Source organism: Neoarius graeffei, chromosome 14 (assembly GCF_027579695.1).
Source record: "Neoarius graeffei isolate fNeoGra1 chromosome 14, fNeoGra1.pri, whole genome shotgun sequence".
Lineage (NCBI taxonomy): Eukaryota > Metazoa > Chordata > Actinopteri > Siluriformes > Ariidae > Neoarius > Neoarius graeffei.
Window position 1 is genome coordinate 8,263,580 of NC_083582.1, and position 18,325 is coordinate 8,281,904.

General features: G+C 54.5%; 1 protein-coding gene and 13 non-coding genes across 16 annotated transcripts in view; 1 reads left to right on the forward strand and 13 right to left on the reverse strand.

The window, feature by feature from the left end:
- cpxm2 (carboxypeptidase X (M14 family), member 2) overlaps nucleotides 1-18,325 on the forward strand; it is a 164,320-nt gene that overhangs the window by 104,513 nt on the left and 41,482 nt on the right. The window lies entirely within an intron of this gene.
- On the reverse strand, nucleotides 66-158 carry trnai-uau (transfer RNA isoleucine (anticodon UAU)). Its single transcript is given in 2 exon segments — nucleotides 66-101; nucleotides 121-158. It is a non-coding gene; the product is annotated as a tRNA-Ile (tRNA).
- trnai-uau (transfer RNA isoleucine (anticodon UAU)) lies at nucleotides 1,472-1,564 on the reverse strand. The gene is given in 2 exon segments: nucleotides 1,472-1,507; nucleotides 1,527-1,564. It is a non-coding gene; the product is annotated as a tRNA-Ile (tRNA).
- On the reverse strand, nucleotides 2,879-2,971 carry trnai-uau (transfer RNA isoleucine (anticodon UAU)). Its single transcript is given in 2 exon segments — nucleotides 2,879-2,914; nucleotides 2,934-2,971. It is a non-coding gene; the product is annotated as a tRNA-Ile (tRNA).
- On the reverse strand, nucleotides 4,431-4,523 carry trnai-uau (transfer RNA isoleucine (anticodon UAU)). The gene is given in 2 exon segments: nucleotides 4,431-4,466; nucleotides 4,486-4,523. It is a non-coding gene; the product is annotated as a tRNA-Ile (tRNA).
- Nucleotides 5,837-5,929, reverse strand: trnai-uau (transfer RNA isoleucine (anticodon UAU)). Its single transcript is given in 2 exon segments — nucleotides 5,837-5,872; nucleotides 5,892-5,929. It is a non-coding gene; the product is annotated as a tRNA-Ile (tRNA).
- trnai-uau (transfer RNA isoleucine (anticodon UAU)) lies at nucleotides 7,245-7,337 on the reverse strand. The gene is given in 2 exon segments: nucleotides 7,245-7,280; nucleotides 7,300-7,337. It is a non-coding gene; the product is annotated as a tRNA-Ile (tRNA).
- On the reverse strand, nucleotides 8,746-8,838 carry trnai-uau (transfer RNA isoleucine (anticodon UAU)). Its single transcript is given in 2 exon segments — nucleotides 8,746-8,781; nucleotides 8,801-8,838. It is a non-coding gene; the product is annotated as a tRNA-Ile (tRNA).
- trnai-uau (transfer RNA isoleucine (anticodon UAU)) lies at nucleotides 10,152-10,244 on the reverse strand. The gene is given in 2 exon segments: nucleotides 10,152-10,187; nucleotides 10,207-10,244. It is a non-coding gene; the product is annotated as a tRNA-Ile (tRNA).
- Nucleotides 11,559-11,651, reverse strand: trnai-uau (transfer RNA isoleucine (anticodon UAU)). Its single transcript is given in 2 exon segments — nucleotides 11,559-11,594; nucleotides 11,614-11,651. It is a non-coding gene; the product is annotated as a tRNA-Ile (tRNA).
- trnai-uau (transfer RNA isoleucine (anticodon UAU)) lies at nucleotides 12,966-13,058 on the reverse strand. Its single transcript is given in 2 exon segments — nucleotides 12,966-13,001; nucleotides 13,021-13,058. It is a non-coding gene; the product is annotated as a tRNA-Ile (tRNA).
- Nucleotides 14,372-14,464, reverse strand: trnai-uau (transfer RNA isoleucine (anticodon UAU)). Its single transcript is given in 2 exon segments — nucleotides 14,372-14,407; nucleotides 14,427-14,464. It is a non-coding gene; the product is annotated as a tRNA-Ile (tRNA).
- On the reverse strand, nucleotides 15,779-15,871 carry trnai-uau (transfer RNA isoleucine (anticodon UAU)). The gene is given in 2 exon segments: nucleotides 15,779-15,814; nucleotides 15,834-15,871. It is a non-coding gene; the product is annotated as a tRNA-Ile (tRNA).
- trnai-uau (transfer RNA isoleucine (anticodon UAU)) lies at nucleotides 17,186-17,278 on the reverse strand. The gene is given in 2 exon segments: nucleotides 17,186-17,221; nucleotides 17,241-17,278. It is a non-coding gene; the product is annotated as a tRNA-Ile (tRNA).

An 18,325-nucleotide genomic window follows, 5' to 3' on the forward strand; every position in this document is an offset into this window, starting at 1 on the left:
TGACGTGCATACGGAAGTTTAATGCAGCCACACGCTTAAAGATTGGAGGCGATGCATAAACACAGTGCGCCAGGTGAGGATCGAACTCACAACCTCGGCATGGCTTCACATGTACTGCTGTATAAGTACCGTGCGCTAACCTATTGCGCCACTGGAGCACTCTGAAAGGGGAAGCCCCTGCTCGAGCTGTGGAGTGTTTCCCAAAACTCAGCGAGAAGCCCAAACTTCATCCAGTCGCCCTCTTCTCAACGAAAGGAACGCTTGTGCCGCGTGGGTGGCCATGATGTGGCGGACAGATTGCTGCTGCTACCTTTGGAAGAATTCCGGCTCAAGGGTGCCACGCACTCCTTCGCCACGCTCACCGATAGTAAGAACGTCGAATTTCTGAGAACCCCTCAATGACTCAACTCTCGCCAGTCAAGATGGGCTGCGTTTTTCACGAGCTTCCCGTTCTCTGGTTCCTTCGTTCCAAGCGCCAAGAATGGCGAGGCAGATGCTCTGTCCTGCAAGCCAGAAGCTCCTTTTCCCCAAATCACGCTTCGTGTGTGCTCTAACTTTGGATCTGGATGAAAAAATAAACGGTGCCAACCGTCTTCACGCTCCTGGCCCATGCCCTCAAAGAAGGCCCCCTTTCCCCTCATCTGGAGCCCAAATTCACCACCTGGGCCCACACTGGACCTGCTACAGGTCACCCACGCACCCGTGACTGACACCACAACGAACTCTGTTGGCCTCATACATTGCCAGACTTCCAACAATTCACATCGTCCCAGTGTGGGAGGCTACCAATGACCACCTAGAACAGGTGGTGCCAAGCTATTAAGATTTCACCGCTCAACGCAGACCACTCCGCAGCGCGGGCCTTGTGATCGAGTCCGGATGTCCACGTGGGACGTCCACGTTGAACAGTGGTGCAGAATGCGTCCACACCAATTTACATTGGGCCTTACGGTACATTGTTCTTCAATGCGTCAGTGATGTCACGGATCCGCTTGAGCTACCCAAGGAGTCCTGGCGCTCTCTCCCTCCTTCCATGTGTCATGTCTCGATCCAGTAATCCGCTGTCCCTTGGCAAAAGGGCAACGCTCGTGCGCGCCAGGAGAACCGTGGGTGCTCAAGGGGCAAGGTGCCCATTGAATCGACATGGTTCTCGACTCACAGCGCAGAGAGGCTAAGCTCCAGGACCTGCTCAACTCGAAGAGTACAGCCCCGAAAAATGTTCCTGGATCCCAGGTCACGACACAAACGATGTACTTGGGTTGCCCGGATGGTGCACGAGGGGCTGGCTGGTTCAATTGGGAACAAAAACAGTTGCCAACATGCAGAAAACGTGACGCAGAAGGACCCGGTTTTGCCTTGTCGACGGACTCGGGACATGACGGCAAGACCAAGAGTACTTGTGCTCTTGACGTGCATACGGAAGTTTAATGCAGCCACACGCTTAAAGATTGGAGGCGATGCATAAACACAGTGCTCCAGGTGAGGATCGAACTCACAACCTCGGCATGGCTTCACATGTACTGCTGTATAAGTACCGTGCGCTAACCTATTGCGCCACTGGAGCACGCTGAAAGGGGAAGCCCCTGCTCGAGCTGTGGAGTGTTTCCCAAAACTCAGCGAGAAGCCCAAACTTCATCCAGTCGCCCTCTTCTCAACGAAAGGAACGCTTGTGCCGCGTGGGTGGCCATGATGTGGCGGACAGATTGCTGCTGCTACCTTTGGAAGAATTCCGGCTCAAGGGTGCCACGCACTCCTTCGCCACGCTCACCGATAGTAAGAACGTCGAATTTCTGAGAACCCCTCAATGACTCAACTCTCGCCAGTCAAGATGGGCTGCGTTTTTCACGAGCTTCCCGTTCTCTGGTTCCTTCGTTCCAAGCGCCAAGAATGGCGAGGCAGATGCTCTGTCCTGCAAGCCAGAAGCTCCTTTTCCCCAAATCACGCTTCGTGTGTGCTCTAACTTTGGATCTGGATGAAAAAATAAACGGTGCCAACCGTCTTCACGCTCCTGGCCCATGCCCTCAAAGAAGGCCCCCTTTCCCCTCATCTGGAGCCCAAATTCACCACCTGGGCCCACACTGGACCTGCTACAGGTCACCCACGCACCCGTGACTGACACCACAACGAACTCTGTTGGCCTCATACATTGCCAGACTTCCAACAATTCACATCGTCCCAGTGTGGGAGGCTACCAATGACCACCTAGAACAGGTGGTGCCAAGCTATTAAGATTTCACCGCTCAACGCAGACCACTCCGCAGCGCGGGCCTTGTGATCGAGTCCGGATGTCCACGTGGGACGTCCACGTTGAACAGTGGTGCAGAATGCGTCCACACCAATTTACATTGGGCCTTACGGTACATTGTTCTTCAATGCGTCAGTGATGTCACGGATCCGCTTGAGCTACCCAAGGAGTCCTGGCGCTCTCTCCCTCCTTCCATGTGTCATGTCTCGATCCAGTAATCCGCTGTCCCTTGGCAAAAGGGCAACGCTCGTGCGCGCCAGGAGAACCGTGGGTGCTCAAGGGGCAAGGTGCCCATTGAATCGACACGGTTCTCGACTCACAGCGCAGAGAGGCTAAGCTCCAGGACCTGCTCAATTCGAAGAGTACAGCCCCGAAAAATGTTCCTGGATCCCAGGTCACGACACAAACGATGTACTTGGGTTTGCCCGGATGGTGCACGAGGGGCTGGCTGGTTCAATTGGGAACAAAAACAGTTGCGGACATGGAGAAAACGTGACGCAGAAGGACCCGGTTTTGCCTTGTCGACGGACTCGGGACATGACGGCAAGACCAAGAGTACTTGTGCTCTTGACGTGCATACGGAAGTTTAATGCAGCCACACGCTTAAAGATTGGAGGCGATGCATAAACACAGTGCTCCAGGTGAGGATCGAACTCACAACCTCGGCATGGCTTCACATGTACTGCTGTATAAGTACCGTGCGCTAACCTATTGCGCCACTGGAGCACTCTGAAAGGGGAGGCCCCCGCTCGAGCTGTGGAGTGTTTCCCAAAACTCAGCGAGAAGCCCAAACTTCATCCAGTCGCCCTCTTCTCAACGAAAGGAACGCTTGTGCCGCGTGGGTGGCCATGATGTGGCGGACAGATTGCTGCTACTACCTTTGGAAGAATTCCGGCTCAAGGGTGCCCCGCACTCCTTCGCCACGCTCACCGATAGTAAGAACGTCGAATTTCTGAGAACCCCTCAATGACTCAACTCTCGCCAGTCAAGATGGGCTGCGTTTTTCACGAGCTTCCCGTTCTCTGGTTCCTTCGTTCCAAGCGCCAAGAATGGCGAGGCAGATGCTCTGTCCTGCAAGCCAGAAGCTCCTTTTCCCCAAATCACGCTTCGTGTGTGCTCTAACTTTGGATCTGGATGAAAAAATAAACGGTGCCAACCGTCTTCACGCTCCTGGCCCATGCCCTCAAAGAAGGCCCCCTTTCCCCTCATCTGGAGCCCAAATTCACCACCTGGGCCCACACTGGACCTGCTACAGGTCACCCACGCACCCGTGACTGACACCACAACGAACTCTGTTGGCCTCATACATTGCCAGACTTCCAACAATTCACATCGTCCCAGTGTGGGAGGCTACCAATGACCACCTAGAACAGGTGGTGCCAAGCTATTAAGATTTCACCGCTCAACGCAGACCACTCCGCAGCGCGGGCCTTGTGATCGAGTCCGGATGTCCACGTGGGACGTCCAACAATTCACATCATCCCAGTGTGGGAGGCTACCAATGACCACCTAGAACAGGTGGTGCCAAGCTATTAAGATTTCACCGCTCAACGCAGACCACTCCGCAGCGCGGGCCTTGTGATCGAGTCCGGATGTCCACGTGGGACGTCCACGTTGAACAGTGGTGCAGAATGCGTCCACACCAATTTACATTGGGCCTTACGGTACATTGTTCTTCAATGCGTCACTGATGTCACGGATTCGCTTGAGCTACCCAAGGAGTCCTGGCGCTCTCTCCCTCCTTCCATGTGTCATGTCTCGATCCAGTAATCCGCTGTCCCTTGGCAGAAGGGCAACGCTCGTGCGCGCCAGGAGAACCGTGGGTGCTCAAGGGGCAAGGTGCCCATTGAATCGACACGGTTCTCGACTCACAGCGCAGAGAGGCTAAGCTCCAGGACCTGCTCAACTCGAAGAGTACAGCCCCGAAAAATGTTCCTGGATCCCAGGTCATGACACAAACGATGTACTTGGGTTTGCCCGGATGGTGCACGAGGGGCTGGCTGGTTCAATTGGGAACAAAAACAGTTGCCGACATGGAGAAAACGTGACGCAGAAGGACCCTGTTTTGCCTTGTCGACGGACTCAGGACATGACGGCAAGACCAAGAGTACTTGTGCTCTTGACGTGCATACGGAAGTTTAATGCAGCCAAACGCTGAAAGATTGGAGGCGATGCATAAACACAGTGCTCCAGGTGAGGATCGAACTCACAACCTCGGCATGGCTTCACATGTACTGCTGTATAAGTACCGTGCGCTAACCTATTGCGCCACTGGAGCACTCTGAAAGGCGAGGCCCCCGCTCGAGCTGTGGAGTGTTTCCCAAAACTCAGCGAGAAGCCCAAACTTCATCCAGTCGCCCTCTTCTCAACGAAAGGAACGCTTGTGCCGCGTGGGTGGCCATGATGTGGCGGACAGATTGCTGCTACTACCTTTGGAAGAAATCCGGCTCAAGGGTGCCCCGCACTCCTTCGCCACGCTCACCGATAGTAAGAACGTCGAATTTCTGAGAACCCCTCAATGACTCAACTCTCGCCAGTCAAGATGGGCTGCGTTTTTCACGAGCTTCCCGTTCTCTGGTTCCTTCGTTCCAAGCGCCAAGAATGGCGAGGCAGATGCTCTGTCCTGCAAGCCAGAAGCTCCTTTTCCCCAAATCACGCTTCGTGTGTGCTCTAACTTTGGATCTGGATGAAAAAATAAACGGTGCCAACCGTCTTCACGCTCCTGGCCCATGCCCTCAAAGAAGGCCCCCTTTCCCCTCATCTGGAGCCCAAATTCACCAACTGGGCCCACACTGGACCTGCTACAGGTCACCCACGCACCCGTGACTGACACCACAACGAACTCTGTTGGCCTCATACATTGCCAGACTTCCAACAATTCACATCGTCCCAGTGTGGGAGGCTACCAATGACCACCTAGAACAGGTGGTGCCAAGCTATTAAGATTTCACCGCTCAACGCAGACCACTCCGCAGCGCGGGCCTTGTGATCGAGTCCGGATGTCCACGTGGGACGTCCACGTTGAACAGTGGTGCAGAATGCGTCCACACCAATTTACATTGGGCCTTACGGTACATTGTTCTTCAATGCGTCAGTGATGTCACGGATCCGCTTGAGCTACCCAAGGAGTCCTGGCGCTCTCTCCCTCCTTCCATGTGTCATGTCTCGATCCAGTAATCCGCTGTCCCTTGGCAAAAGGGCAACGCTCGTGCGCGCCAGGAGAACCGTGGGTGCTCAAGGGGCAAGGTGCCCATTGAATCGACATGGTTCTCGACTCACAGCGCAGAGAGGCTAAGCTCCAGGACCTGCTCAACTCGAAGAGTACAGCCCCGAAAAATGTTCCTGGATCCCAGGTCACGACACAAACGATGTACTTGGGTTGCCCGGATGGTGCACGAGGGGCTGGCTGGTTCAATTGGGAACAAAAACAGTTGCCAACATGCAGAAAACGTGACGCAGAAGGACCCGGTTTTGCCTTGTCGACGGACTCGGGACATGACGGCAAGACCAAGAGTACTTGTGCTCTTGACGTGCATACGGAAGTTTAATGCAGCCACACGCTTAAAGATTGGAGGCGATGCATAAACACAGTGCTCCAGGTGAGGATCGAACTCACAACCTCGGCATGGCTTCACATGTACTGCTGTATAAGTACCGTGCGCTAACCTATTGCGCCACTGGAGCACTCTGAAAGGGGAGGCCCCCGCTCGAGCTGTGGAGTGTTTCCCAAAACTCAGCGAGAAGCCCAAACTTCATCCAGTCGCCCTCTTCTCAACGAAAGGAACGCTTGTGCCGCGTGGGTGGCCATGATGTGGCGGACAGATTGCTGCTACTACCTTTGGAAGAAATCCGGCTCAAGGGTGCCCCGCACTCCTTCGCCACGCTCACCGATAGTAAGAACGTCGAATTTCTGAGAACCCCTCAATGACTCAACTCTCGCCAGTCAAGATGGGCTGCGTTTTTCACGAGCTTCCCGTTCTCTGGTTCCTTCGTTCCAAGCGCCAAGAATGGCGAGGCAGATGCTCTGTCCTGCAAGCCAGAAGCTCCTTTTCCCCAAATCACGCTTCGTGTGTGCTCTAACTTTGGATCTGGATGAAAAAATAAACGGTGCCAACCGTCTTCACGCTCCTGGCCCATGCCCTCAAAGAAGGCCCCCTTTCCCCTCATCTGGAGCCCAAATTCACCAACTGGGCCCACACTGGACCTGCTACAGGTCACCCACGCACCCGTGACTGACACCACAACGAACTCTGTTGGCCTCATACATTGCCAGACTTCCAACAATTCACATCGTCCCAGTGTGGGAGGCTACCAATGACCACCTAGAACAGGTGGTGCCAAGCTATTAAGATTTCACCGCTCAACGCAGACCACTCCGCAGCGCGGGCCTTGTGATCGAGTCCGGATGTCCACGTGGGACGTCCACGTTGAACAGTGGTGCAGAATGCGTCCACACCAATTTACATTGGGCCTTACGGTACATTGTTCTTCAATGCGTCACTGATGTCACGGATCCGCTTGAGCTACCCAAGGAGTCCTGGCGCTCTCTCCCTCCTTCCATGTGTCATGTCTCGATCCAGTAATCCGCTGTCCCTTGGCAGAAGGGCAACGCTCGTGCGCGCCAGGAGAACCGTGGGTGCTCAAGGGGCAAGGTGCCCATTGAATCGACACGGTTCTCGACTCACAGCGCAGAGAGGCTAAGCTCCAGGACCTGCTCAACTCGAACGAGTACAGCCCCGAAAAATGTTCCTGGATCCCAGGTCACGACACAAACGATGTACTTGGGTTTGCCCGGATGGTGCACGAGGGGCTGGCTGGTTCAATTGGGAACAAAAACAGTTGCGGACATGGAGAAAACGTGACGCAGAAGGACCCTGTTTTGCCTTGTCGACGGACTCGGGACATGACGGCAAGACCAAGAGTACTTGTGCTCTTGACGTGCATACTGAAGTTTAATGCAGCCACACGCTGAAAGATTGGAGGCGATGCATAAACACAGTGCTCCAGGTGAGGATCGAACTCACAACCTCGGCATGGCTTCACATGTACTGCTGTATAAGTACCGTGCGCTAACCTATTGCGCCACTGGAGCACTCCAAAAGGGGAAGCCCCCGCTCGAGCTGTGGAGTGTTTCCCAAAACTCAGCGAGAAGCCCAAACTTCATCCAGTCGCCCTCTTCTCAACGAAAGGAACGCTTGTGCCGCGTGGGTGGCCATGATGTGGCGGACAGATTGCTGCTACTACCTTTGGAAGAATTCCGGCTCAAGGGTGCCCCGCACTCCTTCGCCACGCTCACCGATAGTAAGAACGTCGAATTTCTGAGAACCCCTCAATGACTGAACTCTCGCCAGTCAGGATGGGCTGCGTTTTTCACGAGCTTCCCGTTCTCTGGTTCCTTCGTTCCAAGCGCCAAGAATGGCGAGGCAGATGCTCTGTCCTGCAAGCCAGAAGCTCCTTTTCCCCAAATCACGCTTCGTGTGTGCTCTAACTTTGGATCTGGATGAAAAAATAAACGGTGCCAACCGTCTTCACGCTCCTGGCCCATGCCCTCAAAGAAGGCCCCCTTTCCCCTCATCTGGAGCCCAAATTCACCACCTGGGCCCACACTGGACCTGCTACAGGTCACCCACGCACCCGTGACTGACACCACAACGAACTCTGTTGGCCTCATACATTGCCAGACTTCCAACAATTCACATCGTCCCAGTGTGGGAGGCTACCAATGACCACCTAGAACAGGTGGTGCCAAGCTATTAAGATTTCACCGCTCAACGCAGACCACTCCGCAGCGCGGGCCTTGTGATCGAGTCCGGATGTCCACGTGGGACGTCCACGTTGAACAGTGGTGCAGAATGCGTCCACACCAATTTACATTGGGCCTTACGGTACATTGTTCTTCAATGCGTCACTGATGTCACGGATCCGCTTGAGCTACCCAAGGAGTCCTGGCGCTCTCTCCCTCCTTCCATGTGTCATGTCTCGATCCAGTAATCCGCTGTCCCTTGGCAGAAGGGCAACGCTCGTGCGCGCCAGGAGAACCGTGGGTGCTCAAGGGGCAAGGTGCCCATTGAATCGACACAGTTCTCGACTCACAGCGCAGAGAGGCTAAGCTCCAGGACCTGCTCAACTCGAAGAGTACAGCCCCGAAAAATGTTCCTGGATCCCAGGTCACGACACAAACGATGTACTTGGGTTTGCCCGGATGGTGCACGAGGGGCTGGCTGGTTCAATTGGGAACAAAAACAGTTGCCAACATGCAGAAAACGTGACGCAGAAGGACCCGGTTTTGCCTTGTCGACGGACTCGGGACATGACGGCAAGACCAAGAGTACAAAAGCAGTTGCCGACATGGAGAAAACGTGACGCAGAAGGACCCGGTTTTGCCTTGTCGACGGACTCGGGACATGACGGCAAGACCAAGAGTACTTGTGCTCTTGACGTGCATACGGAAGTTTAATGCAGCCACACGCTTAAAGATTGGAGGCGATGCATAAACACAGTGCGCCAGGTGAGGATCGAACTCACAACCTCGGCATGGCTTCACATGTACTGCTGTATAAGTACCGTGCGCTAACCTATTGCGCCACTGGAGCACTCTGAAAGGGGAAGCCCCTGCTCGAGCTGTGGAGTGTTTCCCAAAACTCAGCGAGAAGCCCAAACTTCATCCAGTCGCCCTCTTCTCAACGAAAGGAACGCTTGTGCCGCGTGGGTGGCCATGATGTGGCGGACAGATTGCTGCTGCTACCTTTGGAAGAATTCCGGCTCAAGGGTGCCACGCACTCCTTCGCCACGCTCACCGATAGTAAGAACGTCGAATTTCTGAGAACCCCTCAATGACTCAACTCTCGCCAGTCAAGATGGGCTGCGTTTTTCACGAGCTTCCCGTTCTCTGGTTCCTTCGTTCCAAGCGCCAAGAATGGCGAGGCAGATGCTCTGTCCTGCAAGCCAGAAGCTCCTTTTCCCCAAATCACGCTTCGTGTGTGCTCTAACTTTGGATCTGGATGAAAAAATAAACGGTGCCAACCGTCTTCACGCTCCTGGCCCATGCCCTCAAAGAAGGCCCCCTTTCCCCTCATCTGGAGCCCAAATTCACCACCTGGGCCCACACTGGACCTGCTACAGGTCACCCACGCACCCGTGACTGACACCACAACGAACTCTGTTGGCCTCATACATTGCCAGACTTCCAACAATTCACATCGTCCCAGTGTGGGAGGCTACCAATGACCACCTAGAACAGGTGGTGCCAAGCTATTAAGATTTCACCGCTCAACGCAGACCACTCCGCAGCGCGGGCCTTGTGATCGAGTCCGGATGTCCACGTGGGACGTCCACGTTGAACAGTGGTGCAGAATGCGTCCACACCAATTTACATTGGGCCTTACGGTACATTGTTCTTCAATGCGTCAGTGATGTCACGGATCCGCTTGAGCTACCCAAGGAGTCCTGGCGCTCTCTCCCTCCTTCCATGTGTCATGTCTCGATCCAGTAATCCGCTGTCCCTTGGCAAAAGGGCAACGCTCGTGCGCGCCAGGAGAACCGTGGGTGCTCAAGGGGCAAGGTGCCCATTGAATCGACATGGTTCTCGACTCACAGCGCAGAGAGGCTAAGCTCCAGGACCTGCTCAACTCGAAGAGTACAGCCCCGAAAAATGTTCCTGGATCCCAGGTCACGACACAAACGATGTACTTGGGTTGCCCGGATGGTGCACGAGGGGCTGGCTGGTTCAATTGGGAACAAAAACAGTTGCCAACATGCAGAAAACGTGACGCAGAAGGACCCGGTTTTGCCTTGTCGACGGACTCGGGACATGACGGCAAGACCAAGAGTACTTGTGCTCTTGACGTGCATACGGAAGTTTAATGCAGCCACACGCTTAAAGATTGGAGGCGATGCATAAACACAGTGCTCCAGGTGAGGATCGAACTCACAACCTCGGCATGGCTTCACATGTACTGCTGTATAAGTACCGTGCGCTAACCTATTGCGCCACTGGAGCACGCTGAAAGGGGAAGCCCCTGCTCGAGCTGTGGAGTGTTTCCCAAAACTCAGCGAGAAGCCCAAACTTCATCCAGTCGCCCTCTTCTCAACGAAAGGAACGCTTGTGCCGCGTGGGTGGCCATGATGTGGCGGACAGATTGCTGCTGCTACCTTTGGAAGAATTCCGGCTCAAGGGTGCCACGCACTCCTTCGCCACGCTCACCGATAGTAAGAACGTCGAATTTCTGAGAACCCCTCAATGACTCAACTCTCGCCAGTCAAGATGGGCTGCGTTTTTCACGAGCTTCCCGTTCTCTGGTTCCTTCGTTCCAAGCGCCAAGAATGGCGAGGCAGATGCTCTGTCCTGCAAGCCAGAAGCTCCTTTTCCCCAAATCACGCTTCGTGTGTGCTCTAACTTTGGATCTGGATGAAAAAATAAACGGTGCCAACCGTCTTCACGCTCCTGGCCCATGCCCTCAAAGAAGGCCCCCTTTCCCCTCATCTGGAGCCCAAATTCACCACCTGGGCCCACACTGGACCTGCTACAGGTCACCCACGCACCCGTGACTGACACCACAACGAACTCTGTTGGCCTCATACATTGCCAGACTTCCAACAATTCACATCGTCCCAGTGTGGGAGGCTACCAATGACCACCTAGAACAGGTGGTGCCAAGCTATTAAGATTTCACCGCTCAACGCAGACCACTCCGCAGCGCGGGCCTTGTGATCGAGTCCGGATGTCCACGTGGGACGTCCACGTTGAACAGTGGTGCAGAATGCGTCCACACCAATTTACATTGGGCCTTACGGTACATTGTTCTTCAATGCGTCAGTGATGTCACGGATCCGCTTGAGCTACCCAAGGAGTCCTGGCGCTCTCTCCCTCCTTCCATGTGTCATGTCTCGATCCAGTAATCCGCTGTCCCTTGGCAAAAGGGCAACGCTCGTGCGCGCCAGGAGAACCGTGGGTGCTCAAGGGGCAAGGTGCCCATTGAATCGACACGGTTCTCGACTCACAGCGCAGAGAGGCTAAGCTCCAGGACCTGCTCAACTCGAAGAGTACAGCCCCGAAAAATGTTCCTGGATCCCAGGTCACGACACAAACGATGTACTTGGGTTTGCCCGGATGGTGCACGAGGGGCTGGCTGGTTCAATTGGGAACAAAAACAGTTGCGGACATGGAGAAAACGTGACGCAGAAGGACCCGGTTTTGCCTTGTCGACGGACTCGGGACATGACGGCAAGACCAAGAGTACTTGTGCTCTTGACGTGCATACGGAAGTTTAATGCAGCCACACGCTTAAAGATTGGAGGCGATGCATAAACACAGTGCTCCAGGTGAGGATCGAACTCACAACCTCGGCATGGCTTCACATGTACTGCTGTATAAGTACCGTGCGCTAACCTATTGCGCCACTGGAGCACTCTGAAAGGGGAGGCCCCCGCTCGAGCTGTGGAGTGTTTCCCAAAACTCAGCGAGAAGCCCAAACTTCATCCAGTCGCCCTCTTCTCAACGAAAGGAACGCTTGTGCCGCGTGGGTGGCCATGATGTGGCGGACAGATTGCTGCTACTACCTTTGGAAGAATTCCGGCTCAAGGGTGCCCCGCACTCCTTCGCCACGCTCACCGATAGTAAGAACGTCGAATTTCTGAGAACCCCTCAATGACTCAACTCTCGCCAGTCAAGATGGGCTGCGTTTTTCACGAGCTTCCCGTTCTCTGGTTCCTTCGTTCCAAGCGCCAAGAATGGCGAGGCAGATGCTCTGTCCTGCAAGCCAGAAGCTCCTTTTCCCCAAATCACGCTTCGTGTGTGCTCTAACTTTGGATCTGGATGAAAAAATAAACGGTGCCAACCGTCTTCACGCTCCTGGCCCATGCCCTCAAAGAAGGCCCCCTTTCCCCTCATCTGGAGCCCAAATTCACCACCTGGGCCCACACTGGACCTGCTACAGGTCACCCACGCACCCGTGACTGACACCACAACGAACTCTGTTGGCCTCATACATTGCCAGACTTCCAACAATTCACATCGTCCCAGTGTGGGAGGCTACCAATGACCACCTAGAACAGGTGGTGCCAAGCTATTAAGATTTCACCGCTCAACGCAGACCACTCCGCAGCGCGGGCCTTGTGATCGAGTCTGGATGTCCACGTGGGACGTCCACGTTGAACAGTGGTGCAGAATGCGTCCACACCAATTTACATTGGGCCTTACGGTACATTGTTCTTCAATGCGTCACTGATGTCACGGATCCGCTTGAGCTACCCAAGGAGTCCTGGCGCTCTCTCCCTCCTTCCATGTGTCATGTCTCGATCCAGTAATCCGCTGTCCCTTGGCAGAAGGGCAACGCTCGTGCGCGCCAGGAGAACCGTGGGTGCTCAAGGGGCAAGGTGCCCATTGAATCGACACGGTTCTCGACTCACAGCGCAGAGAGGCTAAGCTCCAGGACCTGCTCAACTCGAAGAGTACAGCCCCGAAAAATGTTCCTGGATACCAGGTCACGACACAAACGATGTACTTCGGTTTGCCCGGATGGTGCACAAGGGGCTGGCTGGTTCAATTGGGAACAAAAACAGTTGCGGACTTGGAGAAAACATGACGCAGAAGGACCCGGTTCTGCCTTGTCGACGGACTCAGGACATGACGGCAAGACCAAGAGTACTTGTGCTCTTGACGTGCATACTGAAGTTTAATGCAGCCACACGCTGAAAGATTGGAGGCGATGCATAAACACAGTGCTCCAGGTGAGGATCAAACTCACAACCTCGGCATGGCTTCACATGTACTGCTGTATAAGTACCGTGCGCTAACCTATTGCGCCACTGGAGCACTCGGAAAGTGGAGGCCCCCGCTCGAGCTGTGGAGTGTTTCCCAAAACTCAGCGAGAAGCCCAAACTTCATCCAGTCGCCCTCTTCTCAACGAAAGGAACGCTTGTGCCGCGTGGGTGGCCATGATGTGGCGGACAGATTGCTGCTACTACCTTTGGAAGAATTCCGGCTCAAGGGTGCCCCGCACTCCTTCGCCACGCTCACCGATAGTAAGAACGTCGAATTTCTGAGAACCCCTCAATGACTCAACTCTCGCCAGTCAAGATGGGCTGCGTTTTTCACGAGCTTCCCGTTCTCTGGTTCCTTCGTTCCAAGCGCCAAGAATGGCGAGGCAGATGCTCTGTCCTGCAAGCCAGAAGCTCCTTTTCCCCAAATCACGCTTCGTGTGTGCTCTAACTTTGGATCTGGATGAAAAAATAAACGGTGCCAACCGTCTTCACGCTCCTGGCCCATGCCCTCAAAGAAGGCCCCCTTTCCCCTCATCTGGAGCCCAAATTCACCAACTGGGCCCACACTGGACCTGCTACAGGTCACCCACGCACCCGTGACTGACACCACAACGAACTCTGTTGGCCTCATACATTGCCAGACTTCCAACAATTCACATCGTCCCAGTGTGGGAGGCTACCAATGACCACCTAGAACAGGTGGTGCCAAGCTATTAAGATTTCACCGCTCAACGCAGACCACTCCGCAGCGCGGGCCTTGTGATCGAGTCCGGATGTCCACGTGGGACGTCCACGTTGAACAGTGGTGCAGAATGCGTCCACACCAATTTACATTGGGCCTTACGGTACATTGTTCTTCAATGCGTCACTGATGTCACGGATCCGCTTGAGCTACCCAAGGAGTCCTGGCGCTCTCTCCCTCCTTCCATGTGTCATGTCTCGATCCAGTAATCCGCTGTCCCTTGGCAGAAGGGCAACGCTCGTGCGCGCCAGGAGAACCGTGGGTGCTCAAGGGGCAAGGTGCCCATTGAATCGACATGGTTCTCGACTCACAGCGCAGAGAGGCTAAGCTCCAGGACCTGCTCAACTCGAAGAGTACAGCCCCGAAAAATGTTCCTGGATCCCAGGTCACGACACAAACGATGTACTTGGGTTGCCCGGATGGTGCACGAGGGGCTGGCTGGTTCAATTGGGAACAAAAACAGTTGCCAACATGCAGAAAACGTGACGCAGAAGGACCCGGTTTTGCCTTGTCGACGGACTCGGGACATGACGGCAAGACCAAGAGTACTTGTGCTCTTGACGTGCATACGGAAGTTTAATGCAGCCACACGCTTAAAGATTGGAGGCGATGCATAAACACAGTGCTCCAGGTGAGGATCGAACTCACAACCTCGGCATGGCTTCACATGTACTGCTGTATAAGTACCGTGCGCTAACCTATTGCGCCACTGGAGCACTCTGAAAGGGGAAGCCCCTGCTCGAGCTGTGGAGTGTTTCCCAAAACTCAGCGAGAAGCCCAAACTTCATCCAGTCGCCCTCTTCTCAACGAAAGGAACGCTTGTGCCGCGTGGGTGGCCATGATGTGGCGGACAGATTGCTGCTGCTACCTTTGGAAGAATTCCGGCTCAAGGGTGCCACGCACTCCTTCGCCACGCTCACCGATAGTAAGAACGTCGAATTTCTGAGAACCCCTCAATGACTCAACTCTCGCCAGTCAAGATGGGCTGCGTTTTTCACGAGCTTCCCGTTCTCTGGTTCCTTCGTTCCAAGCGCCAAGAATGGCGAGGCAGATGCTCTGTCCTGCAAGCCAGAAGCTCCTTTTCCCCAAATCACGCTTCGTGTGTGCTCTAACTTTGGATCTGGATGAAAAAATAAACGGTGCCAACCGTCTTCACGCTCCTGGCCCATGCCCTCAAAGAAGGCCCCCTTTCCCCTCATCTGGAGCCCAAATTCACCACCTGGGCCCACACTGGACCTGCTACAGGTCACCCACGCACCCGTGACTGACACCACAACGAACTCTGTTGGCCTCATACATTGCCAGACTTCCAACAATTCACATCGTCCCAGTGTGGGAGGCTACCAATGACCACCTAGAACAGGTGGTGCCAAGCTATTAAGATTTCACCGCTCAACGCAGACCACTCCGCAGCGCGGGCCTTGTGATCGAGTCCGGATGTCCACGTGGGACGTCCACGTTGAACAGTGGTGCAGAATGCGTCCACACCAATTTACATTGGGCCTTACGGTACATTGTTCTTCAATGCGTCAGTGATGTCACGGATCCGCTTGAGCTACCCAAGGAGTCCTGGCGCTCTCTCCCTCCTTCCATGTGTCATGTCTCGATCCAGTAATCCGCTGTCCCTTGGCAAAAGGGCAACGCTCATGCGCGCCAGGAGAACCGTGGGTGCTCAAGGGGCAAGGTGCCCATTGAATCGACACGGTTCTCGACTCACAGCGCAGAGAGGCTAAGCTCCAGGACCTGCTCAACTCGAAGAGTACAGCCCCGAAAAATGTTCCTGGATCCCAGGTCACGACACAAACGATGTACTTGGGTTTGCCCGGATGGTGCACGAGGGGCTGGCTGGTTCAGTTGGGAACAAAAACAGTTGCGGACATGGAGAAAACGTGACGCAGAAGGACCCGGTTTTGCCTTGTCGACGGACTCGGGACATGACGGCAAGACCAAGAGTACTTGTGCTCTTGACGTGCATACGGAAGTTTAATGCAGCCACACGCTTAAAGATTGGAGGCGATGCATAAACACAGTGCTCCAGGTGAGGATCGAACTCACAACCTCGGCATGGCTTCACATGTACTGCTGTATAAGTACCGTGCGCTAACCTATTGCGCCACTGGAGCACTCTGAAAGGAGAGGCCCCCGCTCGAGCTGTGGAGTGTTTCCCAAAACTCAGCGAGAAGCCCAAACTTCATCCAGTCGCCCTCTTCTCAACGAAAGGAACGCTTGTGCCGCGTGGGTGGCCATGATGTGGCGGACAGATTGCTGCTACTACCTTTGGAAGAATTCCGGCTCAAGGGTGCCCCGCACTCCTTCGCCACGCTCACCGATAGTAAGAACGTCGAATTTCTGAGAACCCCTCAATGACTCAACTCTCGCCAGTCAAGATGGGCTGCGTTTTTCACGAGCTTCCCGTTCTCTGGTTCCTTCGTTCCAAGCGCCAAGAATGGCGAGGCAGATGCTCTGTCCTGCAAGCCAGAAGCTCCTTTTCCCCAAATCACGCTTCGTGTGTGCTCTAACTTTGGATCTGGATGAAAAAATAAACGGTGCCAACCGTCTTCACGCTCCTGGCCCATGCCCTCAAAGAAGGCCCCCTTTCCCCTCATCTGGAGCCCAAATTCACCACCTGGGCCCACACTGGACCTGCTACAGGTCACCCACGCACCCGTGACTGACACCACAACGAACTCTGTTGGCCTCATACATTGCCAGACTTCCAACAATTCACATCGTCCCAGTGTGGGAGGCTACCAATGACCACCTAGAACAGGTGGTGCCAAGCTATTAAGATTTCACCGCTCAACGCAGACCACTCCGCAGCGCGGGCCTTGTGATCGAGTCTGGATGTCCACGTGGGACGTCCACGTTGAACAGTGGTGCAGAATGCGTCCACACCAATTTACATTGGGCCTTACGGTACATTGTTCTTCAATGCGTCACTGATGTCACGGATCCGCTTGAGCTACCCAAGGAGTCCTGGCGCTCTCTCCCTCCTTCCATGTGTCATGTCTCGATCCAGTAATCCGCTGTCCCTTGGCAGAAGGGCAACGCTCGTGCGCGCCAGGAGAACCGTGGGTGCTCAAGGGGCAAGGTGCCCATTGAATCGACACGGTTCTCGACTCACAGCGCAGAGAGGCTAAGCTCCAGGACCTGCTCAACTCGAAGAGTACAGCCCCGAAAAATGTTCCTGGATACCAGGTCACGACACAAACGATGTACTTCGGTTTGCCCGGATGGTGCACAAGGGGCTGGCTGGTTCAATTGGGAACAAAAACAGTTGCGGACTTGGAGAAAACATGACGCAGAAGGACCCGGTTCTGCCTTGTCGACGGACTCAGGACATGACGGCAAGACCAAGAGTACTTGTGCTCTTGACGTGCATACTGAAGTTTAATGCAGCCACACGCTGAAAGATTGGAGGCGATGCATAAACACAGTGCTCCAGGTGAGGATCAAACTCACAACCTCGGCATGGCTTCACATGTACTGCTGTATAAGTACCGTGCGCTAACCTATTGCGCCACTGGAGCACTCTGAAAGTGGAGGCCCCCGCTCGAGCTGTGGAGTGTTTCCCAAAACTCAGCGAGAAGCCCAAACTTCATCCAGTCGCCCTCTTCTCAACGAAAGGAACGCTTGTGCCGCGTGGGTGGCCATGATGTGGCGGACAGATTGCTGCTACTACCTTTGGAAGAATTCCGGCTCAAGGGTGCCCCGCACTCCTTCGCCACGCTCACCGATAGTAAGAACGTCGAATTTCTGAGAACCCCTCAATGACTCAACTCTCGCCAGTCAAGATGGGCTGCGTTTTTCACGAGCTTCCCGTTCTCTGGTTCCTTCGTTCCAAGCGCCAAGAATGGCGAGGCAGATGCTCTGTCCTGCAAGCCAGAAGCTCCTTTTCCCCAAATCACGCTTCGTGTGTGCTCTAACTTTGGATCTGGATGAAAAAATAAACGGTGCCAACCGTCTTCACGCTCCTGGCCCATGCCCTCAAAGAAGGCCCCCTTTCCCCTCATCTGGAGCCCAAATTCACCAACTGGGCCCACACTGGACCTGCTACAGGTCACCCACGCACCCGTGACTGACACCACAACGAACTCTGTTGGCCTCATACATTGCCAGACTTCCAACAATTCACATCGTCCCAGTGTGGGAGGCTACCAATGACCACCTAGAACAGGTGGTGCCAAGCTATTAAGATTTCACCGCTCAACGCAGACCACTCCGCAGCGCGGGCCTTGTGATCGAGTCCGGATGTCCACGTGGGACGTCCAACAATTCACATCGTCCCAGTGTGGGAGGCTACCAATGACCACCTAGAACAGGTGGTGCCAAGCTATTAAGATTTCACCGCTCAACGCAGACCACTCTGCAGCGCGGGCCTTGTGATCGAGTCCGGATGTCCACGTGGGACGTCCACGTTGAACAGTGGTGCAGAATGCGTCCACACCAATTTACATTGGGCCTTACGGTACATTGTTCTTCAATGCGTCACTGATGTCACGGATCCGCTTGAGCTACCCAAGGAGTCCTGGCGCTCTCTCCCTCCTTCCATGTGTCATGTCTCGATCCAGTAATCC